At 40.4% G+C, this 15,796-nt stretch overlaps 1 protein-coding gene across 15 annotated transcripts in view; it reads left to right on the top strand.

Annotated features, from left to right (window-relative positions):
* LOC111249512 (uncharacterized) overlaps nucleotides 1-15,796 on the top strand; it is a 202,180-nt gene that overhangs the window by 50,333 nt on the left and 136,051 nt on the right. For 3 of the 15 annotated variants that reach the window (XR_015319236.1, XR_015319241.1, XR_015319231.1), the window contains exon 2: nucleotides 4,358-6,619. The exons of 5 other annotated variants lie outside the window; for them this stretch is intronic. The gene's annotated coding sequence lies outside the window, so the exon portion shown is untranslated. 7 more of the 15 variants (XR_015319234.1, XR_015319235.1, XR_015319244.1 and 4 more) reach the window with 6 other exon arrangements.

Raw genomic sequence — 15,796 nt, 5'->3', positions numbered from 1 at the left:
AGACAATGAGACAAGCAAAAGTGGCAACCAACGGTCGCTGTCTCGCCCAGCATAATTCTTATTAATGAGTGTGTAGTGAGCAAGGCACAATCTAGCTTCTTCGCTTGTTGGGCATAATTCGCTGAAGTCTTGGTGCAACGCGTCGACTCAACGGATGTTTCGATAACTTCTATTTTCTTCTCTGGAATACACAAAGCGAAGCTGGTGTAGGCAGGGAAATTGGGAAGAAGAAGAAGAAGAAGAAGAGTCGAAGCTCCGCTATGAAGCGAACCCGTTCGCTAAAGCCGGCTGTAGAGAATGTGGACATGCGTGAGTCAAGAGAGATGCGTGAAAACGAGGAAACGATATTAGTATACGTTAACTATTATCATTAGGCGTAATCCGTGAAACACGATAAATCTCACCAGACAGAATAGTAGGCATCTAGTAGAAGGTGTTGTGTCGTAGCATGTTCCCAGCAGGTCTAAAGTAGGATAATTTGCTTGTGATAACGACTACGCACTGTGTATTTATGTGTATATCTTAGACGTATCAAGATAGACAGTCTGTGTATGCCTTCCTACCGAATTGGTTCGCTAAACAAGTCCATGGTTCAGATCGTTATTATCGACCGATTTATATAACAGGCATCTACCAGGATAGCACTTACCGTACATTCGCAGGTACACTCGTGCATTCATTCAAGGAACACGCAAAGTAAACTTTAGCTATGATCGTCGAAGGAAGACATTTTGTATAACTAGTTATTAGCTAAAAGTTGCTGTTATTTAAATCTAATTTACGCTACAGACAGGAGTAGTACGAGAGGACTGTCGCTCCAATCCGTAACCGCTCAGGTAAAATCATTGTCATTTGTCTGAACGACCCGTTTAGCACAAGTACTGGTTGACACCGGAAATTAATACATCATCCCCTATTGCACCATACTACCCGGTCTGTTTGCGCTGCTGTTGAAGCTATCACGAATCTGTCTTTTGTCAATTGTCATTTTTGCAATGTTATTGTTGTCGTTTTGCAGCTTCATTATTTTCTTCAGATATAATAGAAAACTATAGTTTAGAAAGCGTTCCGCTCGAGCTTAGTGCAGTGTTCAGAGCTTGCACATAGACGCAGGTATACCCTTCGTATGGACGTGTACTTTGAACAATTTGTTGTGTTTTCGGCACGCACCGCAGAAATATAACTAATATATGTGCAAATGATTGGCATTATTATTTTTATCAACACCACCATTATTCAAGAGGAGCGATGGGTTCGGCGTTAGTTCGCGTCAGTAAGTGGATTATTATTTTGTGCGGCGCTTTTACTGCTGGCGTGTTAGCTGCTAGGCCAGTTCTGGTCAGGACTAGCGGCAATAGTTAGTATGTAAGAGAATGACGACATGTTTCTGCGTCGCCGCGATAGGATCTTGTGATGATGACAGCGCTAATACCGGCCATTGGGTCAGGTCAGGCCGAAGAGTGCATGCCTCTGTCAACATCGTTATCGCTAGCGAGGACCAAGCCTGTAGAGAGCGGGGCCAGAAAAGGCAATTTGAGAGCGGCTCTTTGCCGTAAGCGCTCTCAGCGTTTGTTCGTGAACAACCTCTAAGGACAGACCAGATGAAGTCTCCTCCTTATAATAGAGTATTTTTATTTCATCAACGGTATGGGACATAGGCTTCGACTGGTTATGCACAACTACATATATGGGTAACTTGCCTATAGAAAATGTCTGATGATGAAAGGCCCGATGCTAGACTAAGCAGGCATTATGTTGAACGGCTGCGTTGCGCAGGTGTTGTGAACTTTAAAGTCCGCTTCGAATAACGCCTCGTCGAAGGGTGAAGTTAGTAGACCCTGACGAATAACTTACTCCAGTTGAGTCAACTACTTCCCACATCCATGCACATATAGCCCATATATATAAGTGATCGGCCTTATCTTTTATCGGTAGGGCGCGTAAGTTGTTTGCATATAATCCAGCTAAGAGTGACGTTTTTAACGATTATTGAAATGACGTATTTGACGCTTGATACGCCTGTAGTGTTCGGAGATTTTAGACACTGTATAGGATTATAGATTTACTGGCTTCGCACCAAGTGCGGTAAGTTCAATTTAAAACTAGTTCTCGAGTACTTCCTGCGGGTAACAGAAATATGCAATGCGGCAGTGTTAACAAAAAAAAATACCTGGGCCCTTCGGCGTTCATCACAACAGTAACGTTTGCAAACGTCATATCCGTAATATCGCAATGCTCAAGCCACAAAGTTTTACGTCTAGAAATAGTGACATAAGCCAGTCTCTAACGTTTTTTTTTAATTATGATGCTGTACTTGTGGTATGTACAACCACATCCAACTGTTCAGGTATTCTTTTGCCGTAGCCAGGTATCATTTACCGGTTTGTATTCCAATATCATCGAAAGCCACCTATGCGAAACGAAGAAAAACGACGACGTTCGCATATCACAGGTGAGCCTGTTTGCGGCCATGTACGTTTCTCGACATTATTTAGGCATCATATGAGAATGTGATTGTGCGCCGTCGAAACTGATCAACAGGACTATGTAGCGCAGTAAAAATCGATATATTAACTCGTATACAAACTTATCGAACCAAACAAATACTATCCAGTATTAGAGATCGACGCGGCGGCCTCGTCAACTGGCCTAAACATCACTATATTTCACCTACCTAACCTAAACGCAAACCAAAAGACGAAACCAACTAGGTTTAGTTAATAAGGTTGCTCGTTCCTGGCACCGATAATTAGAGTCGAGACGTTCTGCGTCAATTTTACTGTTTCTGTCATATATTATTCGCCTTTCGCTCCCGTTGGAGTCGTCACTACAGGTATAAATCAATAGTTCTCTATTGATTTACGCTCTCAATTGCGTGAATTCATTCAGTAGTCAATATGTATCGAATGAAGTAATGGCGGTATTAATTGTCCGCAAAATTATATAGTGTTTCTTCAATCAATGTTTACAAGCGGTAAACAAGGTAGCTTTCTATGATGTAGCAATCAATTCGTTAACGTGCATAATATACCATTAGCTAGTTGCTCGTTGTTGTTGTGTTTATTGTTAAGACGGCGGGCATCGTATTAACAACAATATACTATGTAAATAGACGACGCTTGTAAATAAATTATTTTTAGACAAATCGTCTCGTTCTGCATAGTAATAACAATGAAATTACCGACAGCCTGCCTTTGGTGACACCTTCACAAACTGCTGGGCCTTCGAGTGTTCAGAGGAACTAAATATGTACCTGAGACAAACTAGAGATATATAGTCCTTGAAGACATTCTTCACATTGTCGACATGCGGTTCTAGTAGGAGGAAACTCATTATATGTTAAACGTACATTACATAAATCATTGGAAATGTTCAACATCTCTATCGCGACTTGTTGATGGAGCTCTGCAAGGAAATAGTCGCGTAGGCTGTTATTGACCTAAGTCTCAAACCTGCACAAATGTTCCTTCCACGGATCGACGGGGCCTCAGCTGATTGATTGTGCAGTCAGCTTTTCTGCATAATTACTAAGGTGATCAGGTAACTCTAACCGTAATTATCACAGTTATAAGGTATCCAGCCTATACCCGAAATGAACCTAAGTACACGAAACGTAAATGCGACTCGCTAAATGTCTTACCTCAAAACTGCCCAATTAAAATTAAGGTTATTTCAGTGACGAATGATCGCTATCAATCGTATATAGCTCATTTACTCTCCATTTGACTGTTGCAAGTCCGAAACTCTAGAAACAAGTAGTAAGTTATATATCTGCATTGCTAACTAAATGGTTAAAGTTAAGTTATCGGATTTGAAAAGGCTCATTTATCGTGATTAGTTTGATTGTCGTACCATACCACGAGGCTCGTCAACTAGTTTAGATAGCTCAACGCATACATAATATTGGCTGTGTCCTTATTTGCATGAAACAACGCCTATTCATCCCAGCCATTACACACAGATGCCACATAGCTATATGTCTGCCATTGGCTTGTCTAATTTTGAGCTTTGTTTTGCTACTTATTCAGTGTTGACTTTGGGAACTTGTCTCTTATCAGAAACATGTTCGAGAATAGGTCAAGCGTTAGGCATTAGAAGGAATAGGGAAGAGGAAGCTTTTGCGATGATGCGACACAGTGAGCTGCATAATGAAGTTGTTTACAAGTTAGACACTCGAAAATTGCTTAAGGTAATTGCTTCTCATAAAATGCAACAAAAAGTTGCCAGTGTTGTATTAATGCAGATGCGTTATCAATGATGGTGACATAACAATAGCGAGATTCATTTTTATCGGTAGTAAATATAAAGCGTGGTATTTGAGTCGATGATTTTTAGAAAGCCCTGTTTCCGCTTTCAGAAGAGGTTAAATTTAGGAGTTCGCTACCGCTTTCTGCCATGACACGCCGTCATCTAAACCGCTAACTGAATCTCTACAGCCTCCACGGATCTAATGACTGGGTGCCGTGGGCCTACGATTAAGACCGGCCAAGTCATTTCACTCAAGGCACCTCGTTTCTTGTGTTGCTCATCAGCATCCGGTCAGAGAAGCTTAACAACAGATAAACCGGCAAACAAAAATTGGGAATCTTTGATTTCACGGAACTCTCCTAACGGATACCTGAACGCAACCCCAAACCTGAAACATAATGGAAAGCTTGCTTGTTGTATTCATACATTTTACTTATATGAAGAAGGACAAAAAGTCCTAACGAGCTAGCAACGAACGGGTTTACAAAATGGGCTGAATAACGACACGCGTCGTTGCCTTACAGCTGTGTATTGAACCGTAAACTAAGCAGTATACAGGAACAACATCGCTTTAATGGGCGCCGCTATACGTATCGAACCAGCTCAGTGGTTTTTTTTTCGTATTTCATTATGTTTACTACCGCCCCGAAAACAGAGATTTCGCAATTGTTCTAGATGGCAGCACGCATCATTCTGCCATGTTCCTAGTCGTTTTACTCTGAAAACTCGCAATGTGTGATTTGGCCTATTTTTTTCTTTGAGCCTAGCAGCGTGCGATTTTCAAGCGGGGTTGAGTGTTAATGCATTCGCTGTCCGTGCGGTCAGAAGAAGCCCCATTTCAATAAAGATAAAAACAGCTAATTATCCAGTAAATAACACACACGCACTGATCAGCAGCGAGCATCGTTCTAATTAGGAATACCTCTTTCATATTCCAGCCTTTGTTGTCTTCAGAAGACAAACATCTCCCCTGCATAGAGCTTGTCTAAAAGATGTTCATTTCGACGTAAAGATTACGTTTGACCTATTTAGTAACTATGAATTAAACTATCTTCGCTATTACACTGCATATCGCCCGCCTGCTCGTTTGAGGTTATTCTATATGAGGTGAAGTTTGCTGAAGTCACCTTTTAGATATAATGCAAGTTTAGTCGTTGTGATGCGAAAATCCCGCTCAGCACAATCGGTATAAATTGCGGAGTACATAATACAACAGCCATAATCTTCTAAACCTATGTTTTCGTAGAGGGAATTAGTTGTTCCCAAAAGCCTAACAATGTAAGCTTGCAATAGCGTCAGTGACGATACTGTGTATTTATACTAAATAAAACTAAATCTTACTTCAATGTCTAACTTAAAACTATGTTTATACATGGAGGCGAATATGCGGCGTGCATTACAACGATTTTTGTTAAAAGAGCACACGTAGTCAGACCACATGGGTCGTGCATAGGTGTAAGACTACAACGGTCCAAATAAATAGATTTTTGGCGCAGGATGCATGTCAAAAACAATTTTATAAACAAAAAGGGCCAAAAATAAAATCTTCTGCCCATAATTTATTAGCACTTGTTAGTCTTAGACTGCTTAGAAAACCTATAGGATTTGGGAAGATGACAGATAATAAAAATTTGTCATAAAATGGCCGTGACTGCAATAGTCAATACACAGGTCTTCAATGCAATTCGGAAGCAAATTTATCCATGTCACGATCCCCTGATGAACTCTTGGACACCTCTCAAAGAGCTTACTGTATAATTGTCTATTATATTATTATGGTTAGCATAGAGATTACAGCTGTGATGGAATTACCAAGTTGTGGCTCCATTGTACGTTTGTAGATCTTTACTTTTTAATCAACATTATGCATCAGATCACAACGCGATATAAATACAAAAGAAATACACTTTTGGAGAGTTGACGAAATCATATAGATATTTATGCTAGCATTCATTTTCTCACTCATCGGATCACGTTCAAGGACAACAAAGTTCGACACAAGTAACCTAGGACAGCGGTCGGCTAAAGGCTGACCATCCGCATGGGACCCGCTTTACTAACAAGTCCTCCGAAGCAGTACCTGCGGGCCTATTGGAGAAAAAGAGGGAGTATCGAGGATGCGTGTTTATATAGCTCTTCCTGCTCATATTAAGTGACTGTCTATGCAAACCTTGGCTGGCGACAGGGCTGTGAGACGTGTCACTTGTTCATAACCACGTGGTCACATTAAAAACCAGCCTTGTCTTTCAGCCTTATAGCTATATGGAGCTACTGCGAAAAGCGGAAACGAAACCGGGGAAGGGAGTACTTCTCGATATTTGTCGCCCCTAAAGCTCAGTAATAAAAATGACCCGCATGGTTGATATTTTAATGGGTGGCTTTGACAGAAATACATAGATACGTACGTATTTAGTTAAAGGATAGAGCTATGGAAGGAAGGAAGGCGACTATAACAGTGGTAGTGATGCTGCAAGGAAACGGACGGCTATTAAGGAATAGTCAAGGAAATAAATGAGATTTAAAAATCATTTTTATCTTACTGACTAGATGCGCGCTAATGCATAAATATTGAAGGAACGTAACTTTAACCCGTGATCCGACTGCAGGTATGAATAAAATTGAGGCTTTCAACGGACCTCTCTTACGTCGAATGTATCAATTACGTCTTAATGGCTCATTTGGCCGTATCACCACTACAGAAATATTACGTTGCAATAATGGAAACCTCTCGATGTCGTCAAGAGGACGAATAATAGGAAAAGAGTCATGGCTGCATCTAGAGACCAGTAAATAGTACGCATTTTGTTTGTATAGCGCCTGATAGGCTTTATTGTGCTCTGTTGTACGTTCCAAAATGTAAAGAATACTGTCCTTATTAACACCTTACGAACTAAGCGATCTCCCTGCTTTGAACTGAGCCGGTCAACAGAGTAACATCTATTGCATGAATTCACCATTTGATCGGTAATGTTTCTATAGAGGATCTGCCTCTCGCAGATGTCTTGTTTTCCTCTCTGAAAGAAGACAAGAACCAGGATCATGAATGGGTGCACTTCGTTTTGACAGTTGCTTTAGAATTCCGCCTAAGATCATGTTGTCAAAGAGGAAATATAAGGCAATAGGTGCTTTCAAAGGTGCATTCGGTCTCTAATTTTTTTTCATTGCACCCGACGAACCACTCAGATAACGCAGCCGCCAATCTATAAATCATCAAATTCAAACACAAATATATTTCGACCTGAAACTTCTCAGTGAGCTGTTTCGCTTAATTCGTTTATATCAAAGCGACTCGGAGACTGATCTAACGCCATTCCTCTTAAAGCGCCACACGTTTAAATCTCATCTGTTGTAAGCTATGAGATATTGATGCGTGATATAGTATAATAAAGAGTCCGGCATTGCCACTCAGCTCCGTATAAGTATTTATAGCATAGCAATGATTAGGCCGCAAGTACTGCGTGTCTACGCTACGCGCCGTGTTTGCAGCTGAGTGCTAGATTGCGAACTTCGTTGTTGCTATGCATATGTTTTGAACGCGGTTCAGTCTATTTTCTCCCCGTTTTACATTGTTGTCTTCAATCCGGCTACTGAAAATGGAGAAACAATTAACGATTGTGCGGAGGGTATTGCCAAATGTACCGTCGAGCAATCTGTTTCTAGAACAGCTGTTCCTGTTGAAATATTATCCCTAGCATCTTTAATTTGGCTTCGGTTTTTTTTCATTTTACCTATACTGCTACTAATGTTTCAAAGAGGGGCGTCTCCTATCAAAATCTACTCTTCAACTTTCCATGGCTCTTCTCCACCGGTCAGCCAACGAATAAACTCCTGGATGAACGAGAAATGCACCCATAGAGACGACTAACTGATAGATAAATTTTCGGAGCTTTGCCACTAGTGTGGAACCGTGTGCCTTCGTGGTATTTTATGGATAATAGGTGCAATATGATGGGGCAAGTCCTAGACTATTAGCAAACCGGAAAAGAACTTCCCGTTCGTAGTCTCACGTAGAATCACGGGTCACCAAAGACAAACTATATCTACCCTTGTCATAAAATTACGTAATTTTTTTTTCTACCGAAGGCGTTTTTTCATTAATTTCTTGACCCAATCCAATGATTTAAACCAAGTCTAGCTCTGCGTTCATTTTTCTAATTAAAGAAATACCCGTTTTTCAAAAAACCTATACCCTTTTCAGATCTCACGAAACTTGTTCAGTTGGTGGGCTATCTGGTATTTTATGTCGATCCACAACTTTTTTGCGCTAAACACGTTATTGAACATCTTTTGTTCGTCTTAATTCCATGCAGAAATTATTTCCGTGCCATACAAACAATAATATACATGTGTATAGATATCATTTTCACCGAGTCCATATGAGGTTAACGCCTTTTATTTTCAGGATCATAAACTGACGGTTTGCTCTGCAAAAATGCTTCTGAGCTAATTTTCGAACAATAAGGTCCGTGGCTCGCCATCACCAATATGTTGGGCGCCCGTTCAAATCAAGATTTCCAGCTTTTTATGTTTCGAATTTTACGTTCGGTATCGCGGTTATGCACTCCATTCGACGGCTGGCTTTCACCACGAAACGAAGTCCGTCCGTTGCTGAGTTTGAGCCTACGCCACAATGTGTCAAGCAAATATGTCACTCACTAACCTATCACGGGAACTTCTAGGTCTAGAGCGCTCAAACTAGCCCCGTCAAGCGCTGTCGGATACGGTCTATTTTTCTTGTTTCACACACAGAATCCTTATTGCCTCAGGTATGCGTTTCTTAAAGGACAAATAGTGATGTGTGTGATTACTGATTGACACTTTTAGGTCCTATGTTTTTAACGGGTCAGTACCTAATGCGATCGAACCCAGACAAAACGTAATTGATGCACTTCATAGTCTAGAGAAAAAAGAAACTGCGTTCCAAACCGAACTGGGTAAATCAAATATGCGGGTAGCAAAGTTTAGAAGCTGCTCCAATAACTTGTTAACCGTGTAATAGAATCACACATGCTTTCCAGGAATAGTCAGGTAGCTTTTTGGAAACTATTTGTATAATTGTGTTAGCTTGTTTCTTTGGTTAGTCGCACATTCGTGTACATCAATGCGAGTAAAAAGTTTAGCGAAAAATGGGTTTACTAACTCATTTTTTCTATTCTTAATAAACTTAGTATAATAATTACTATAAATGTCGCTTATTTTATGAGTACTGGAACTTGGAAATATTATTCAAAATTAAAAACGCTGTCTTTTCTTTGTTACCTAATATATAATCTATATAGAAGAAAGAGGCGAATCAGCCAGGAAAGTATTCCCTGACTAGATATTTCTGTATAAATTGAGAATAAGCTTAAATATATTCAGGTTATTGCATGTTGTACACTATATAACATATCCACTTCTTGCAACAATGTTCTTCCTCCTTCAGTAAGGTCCGAGTACAAAGTTCTGAGCGCCATAGTGTGACAGGCAAATGAAATGTATACCAACAGGTTAACCACGCATCTTGTTCAAGCTGACCAACAAATTGAAGACTAGATGTTGGCGTGCATGCTCCTAACGATCTCAAAGGTACTATCGGAGTATTTGTACAGAGGTAGGCTCTGTTAAGCCTGATTATGCTGGATCTTAAGGCAGAAGACGAGGTATAAGGTCAGGAAGAACTCTTACAACGAGGGCCAGCACGACATTAGTTCACACCAGCTGTGACCCTGGGGTAACCTTCGATTTATAACGCATCTTTAACGACCCACTGATTGTGCTCTGCTCAACAGCCAGAACCGGCGTCTCCTCTTGATATATATGTATATACACACATGACAGCTGTCGTTGTTATCGTCGTTGCTCTATTTTTAATTAGCACGATACAAGGTTTTCGTTCGAGTCGTGCCAATTGCTCGTGCATTTGGATGAGAAGAGACAAGATGACAGGCTCCGTTTTTCATCTCCGCCCCTTCGATCTTTAAGCCAGGAATTTAGCAAACCAACGATCAGCAGACTGACGAGCTTCGGAACGGGTAGGCGACGGGAAAAATGCCTAAAAGTGAGAAAGAACAGACGCAGTGGCAGAGTGCTGGAAATAAAATCTGATCTTTCGAGTAAGACACCCTAGGCGGAGAGAAGGGACAGGCGGCTGTCTCCCCGCTCGCGCCGACTTCTACTGCTGCCCTTCAAAAGAATGTCGCAGGCAAACAACTGTCATGTAGAAAACGCAAGTGAGCCAAAATGGAAAACCTGCCATACTTTTCAAAGTAAGCAGGAGCCTAAAACAATGCAGAGAAGACCTCTGACGAAAAGTTATGCTTAAAAGGCCAACGGGGTTATTCTTTGTGTAGGAGCTAGATGTATGCCGCGAGCAATTTATTCACGGTAACCTCATAGTGTATTATTTTTACTATGTATTTAACTTGTATATAGCTACTATTCAATAAAGGCGTTATCAGGAGCGGGTGTACATGTTTATAATAATATCCTAAAGTTTGAAGAAGAAATAAAAAAAAAAATAAAAACTGGACGTGAAGTTTTTATTTTTTTTTTATTTCTGTAGATAAATAATGGCATGTATGTAAGCGAGCATTTTTGACGAGACACTTTTGAACATTCGATAAATGGCCGTAATATCCTATGTCTACCAACGAGTGGTCACGTAATGTAGGCACAACGGTTCGGGAAGATCTGCTGTCTAAGTATGCAGAAAATAGAGTAAATGAACCTAGGTAAAGCGGGTGCCGTATACAGACCGGCCATTATCGGTGTACTGGTTAAATGTAAACGCGCTAGTGGATTGGTCATCTCGAAGCGTCAGGCTGCAATGGGTGGGACAGTAAAATTTCATTCAACACGTTTCCCACACAAACGATACTTTAGTTAGAATCATTACTGTTGTATTTGACAAGCGACTATATCATAGTAATATAAAAATCCACACACAGTTATGAACTTCTTAGCACTCTAACACTGTATAAATAATAATAATAATAGAAAAGTGACTACGCAGTGAATATAAAAAGTTTCCTAATAACGCCTAATCTGGTATAGAATAGAAAGTTCTTGAGATATTTGCCATCGTCCAGACGAACGTTCAGATAATGACAACATAACCAGGAAAGCAGGGATCTACCCGTCAAAGCAAACGTCACAATTGTCAGAAAAAAAAAAACCATAAAATTTTCGATTGTTTAGCTGACGAAGCGAGAACCGGCGATTTGAATAATTTCGACGTATATCAAAACGTAGCTGTATACGGGTCATGTTATTACGTACGATTGCGTATACTTAGGCAGGCTGGCTCCCCTTATTGTTGGCTGGCAGGAACGAACCCGATACAGCCAGCCACTTACTCCCCGCCTATACAAGACGATTACTTTTATCTCCTACAATACATGTACAAAGAAATCTTGCTTTAATTGTTGATATGAAAGGGCAATCTTTGCCTAAGCATTATCGTTAACCCTATTTATCACAATGCAAGAACGTGGAATACTACAATTCTTGGCTAGAGACGCATATTATCCATTTGCTTGTTAATTATATAAAATAGATACGCTTTAATACGGGTATGATTTCGGATTGCGTATACGAGTACTGACGAACGAAAAAAATTCAAGTTAGCGTTGATATGCAAACGAAATGTGTATCTCTCAAATATATTCGTTTGAGGGGCTTTTTTTTTTAACTTTGGTAAGAAAAGAGTATTATAGGAGCTCAGATCAAGAGACTACGGAGGATCAAAAAAAGACGCAGATCAAAAAGACTGCCAGAAAAGCATTTCTAGCAAAGGTTGCTGCGTTAGCAAGAAACGAAACCCACGAATAGTTCTTCGTGAGCTTTAGCTGTCTTTGAGATAAGTTTACGCGATCGATTTCAAGCTCTCGGGAATATCCTCTGGCTACCATAGAGCTATATGGGAAAATGCGTAGTGTTCGATTAACGCGTCGGTTTATACTTTGCGATATGTTTATTTTCACCTGGAGATAAATGTCGGCTATTGCTCTCGCAAAACTTGCCATATTTCTGAAAAACTAAGTTCTATTAATCGTTCTCTGTTCTGTCTGTGATATTGCACGCGGTTGGTTTCACTCGATGTTTCAACATTAAACTTAATGCAGACATTTGCCAAACGTTCTGAAGGTCCTCTTGTCAAACTACTTCAGTATGTTGATCAGCCATTCAATTCTACTCAAATTTAGAACAGATAGGTGATTCTTTCATTCGGAAACTTTTTCTTCTTGTCGCCCTTGCGATAGCCTGGAAGCATTCGGTTAGCTCGCTTATGCATCTATGAAAGCAAATTTTAAGTTTGCTTCGACAGAAATATACCGTGGTGTAAACGACGTATTTAACAAGAATCGTTCTTATGCTAAAAGATTTCTGAGATCTTCTCTTGGGTTCTAACGTCAAATGGAACGAAGAAGCGTTTTGGGTAACAGTGGCCAAAAATTTGTGACATATTGGATCCCTGAAAGTTGCTTTATTGTCCAATTTCCATACCATGTATACGAAACTGTTTTTTTTTGTCAACAGTGATCTTTTTTTCTACAATTGCATTCAACTGGCCCCAGCAGATTATTTCGAACCTTCTAAACGTATTGGTGTTTTTATCTATCTTTAAGTAGGTTTCTTTCCGGGCTAGATGCTTCTTTGGAGACTAAGCTTTGAAATTACGCGATGATCTCGAAGGAGTGACGGGTCAGCTAAAATACTATGATAGTACAACTTTAGCAGGTGTACCTAATGGGAATCACGCGGGAAGTGCAATGGGCTGAACTCAATGTAAGAAGCATTTCTGACCGATAACTTCGAACTTCGACTTAATCATTTTGTGCGTATTTGTAGTGCAAAAACAAGAGTGCTTGGACTTTTTTGTTCATAAGTGGATGTAGCCGGATATTGCCCCTTGTGAGGCCTAACGACGACAGATACAGGATCCCTCTAAGTCGAATGTGTACATTTTTATTTTAGCGAAATTGTATACACGCGCTGAGTATGAATATCACAACATTATTATGACTACAATGATACACTAGCGACAAGTAGTTGTATTTGAGGAAAGCTAAGAAAGCAAAACTAGACGGTAAAATATGGAGAATTGCCACAAATACGAGCCACTAAATTTGAAATAATGTAAACAATTTATTTATTCAAGTTTAATTACCTGACTGTGCACTCGCTTCTTAATAATAATAACATTACGTATTCGCGTTAAGCTTGCTACTTGGATTGTGGAGCTACTGTATTTGATATAATACACTGCGTAAACGCAGAATAAATTGCAAACCCAGTTATAACAGGACTACTTTAGCGTACTGCCGACCTCAGGAATAACCCAGGTACCGCGCACTTTCATAGTATATCATATTTAATGTACACGCGTAATTATACTTAATGGCTTTTCGTTTTCCAATTAGGGCTCTGTTTCTCATACGTGTATTCTATGGATAGTTCTGCTCTTTTTTTTTTTAACAGTCTTTACGCACGCAAAGAGACAATTTGAAAAAATTCATTTGCACACTATAGAATAATGATTTTCCTTGCCTGCAATTTACAACTACTATCATCATGCGAAAATAACAGAACCACGCCCACGCATCGATATCATTCATGTTCGAGCCAAGCAGCTTATGAAATTAACTGAGCTTACTATGATGACACCCTTGGGTTGTCCAGTTACTGTGTTCTCTGAGCGGAAGTGTTGGCAAATTTAAAGGCGACCGGTTGTCGGGTCGGCTGCTGGCCCTGAACATCTTCTACACATTGGTAGAAAGAACTCCCTTGGGTCCTTCAGACAGCTGGCAAACGACCGAACTACGTTCCAGATGTTTGCAGCCGCCGAAATCACCATGTACGCTTTAACACGCAAAGTCGCTTGTTCCGATGGCAATCTCCGTTGCCCATCTACACCCCTTTCGTGTCGTACAGCAAAAAAGATCTTTGCACGCATTTTTTTCTAGTGTAGGTTTGATTTAGCCCTTCGTCTGAGATTGCCGGATGCGTAAGAGTCCTTCGGAACTTCCGCCTTTCCCCACTACGTCGTGTGCTCGCTTTCAGGAAGAAGGTGCAGCAGTTTTTGGTCCGCTAGTTTGATACCTTTGTTGAATCATTGCTGGGTTGGTGAGAGATGCATGTTGTACGGTTACTAGCAAAGAACGCAGGGATGTTGGTCATGGCGGAATGGTTGCGTACACGAAGTCCCTGAAGTTAACTAAAACGTTGCTCTGGAATCCCGCCAGAATAAGCCATTGTATTTTTTTTTTGGCTTGACCAAGTCTAATCAAATGGATGAATCTCAGGCTGGACCTAGATTTAATTCTTTTTACATATCAAGCTTCACTTTTTTTTTTTAGTTTTTCATCTCCGAAATGGCGAAACGTAACGGTGAGAATGGGTCGTCTGCGTATAGCTATTCGCTGTGGCTGTGTGCAGGTGGACGATAGAGCATAGTTATGCCGGGCGCCTTGCCTTCCCCTTTTACCAACTGGTGATTGCGCGAAACTGTACTGAGTTTATGCCTTTCGGCAGTAAGACGACCATTGGCGGCGCTTCTTAGTCGAGACGACGACTTCGCGAATGCAGCTGGCGGGTGTGAGCTGATCCCACTCATGACTCCAAGCCTAGTGGGGTCTGAGGTGTTTCTTCCTCACCATTAAACCCCCTAAGCCACTGAGCTCTGCACAGTCCTAAGTTTGCATCAGTGACGTCACTAGGCCGTACTTAGACCAAAGGAAACGCGGGCTAACGAAGAGCGACTTGAATGAGATGCCTCTGTGAATTGACCCAGAGTCTAGGAATCCTGAGCAATGGATACATTGTGAGAAATCTTAGGAACGTTGCCGAATTTTTACAGCCTTAGCGTGAACGGCCGCCATTAAGGTTTTCGGTTTTAAGCTAAAAGTGGACAAGACGACTATAAGAATATACATTTAAATAAACGCGTTAAGTGATTCCAGTGCCTAATGTGGTTAGAGTTAGACTTACAATTTGCAGTTCAAAATTTAGATTTAAATTGGTCACACACCATCATGTGATTTGATATGGGTAAGTGGCATATTCACTGTAAAAATTATTAAGCAAACAACAGTCGATGTAGATGAGAGATAACCCGTATAATATAATACAGGACTACTATATGCACGCTTCATAAAAAGAAGTCGCTTAAAAAGTCATGTCGGTTATGTCACTTCGAAAAAACCTCAAACAGCTTTAGCTCTATCGTTAAAGAGAAGTATTACTAATCGGTAAGAAAAGTACATTTTTTATAATTTCACAAAATAAAATTAAACACATTAGAATGAAAACGAGTGTGATTTTTTTGTTGTTTGTATTCTTGTCGGAATATGTCTGAAGGCTAGACCGTATATAAAGTTAAGGAGCCGTGGAGTGAAAAATCTATAATGCAGAAAGTGGAAAATACCTGCAGATACAATTTAAAGTCAGATTTTTTTTTATTATATCGTGCTTTGCTTTGTAGAGCCGCGAACACAACAGATTAAAACGTCAGACGGAGTCTATCTTTTATTGCCGTACGCAAGAGTTTCATTCTCCATTTTCCACT

The sequence above is a fragment of the Varroa destructor genome, unplaced genomic scaffold, assembly GCF_002443255.2.
Source record: "Varroa destructor unplaced genomic scaffold, Vdes_3.0 BEIS01000001.1, whole genome shotgun sequence".
In the NCBI taxonomy this organism is placed as follows: Eukaryota; Metazoa; Arthropoda; class Arachnida; order Mesostigmata; family Varroidae; genus Varroa; species Varroa destructor.
Note: the sequence above shows the minus strand (reverse complement) of the source record. Positions and strands in the feature narration are given on the sequence as shown.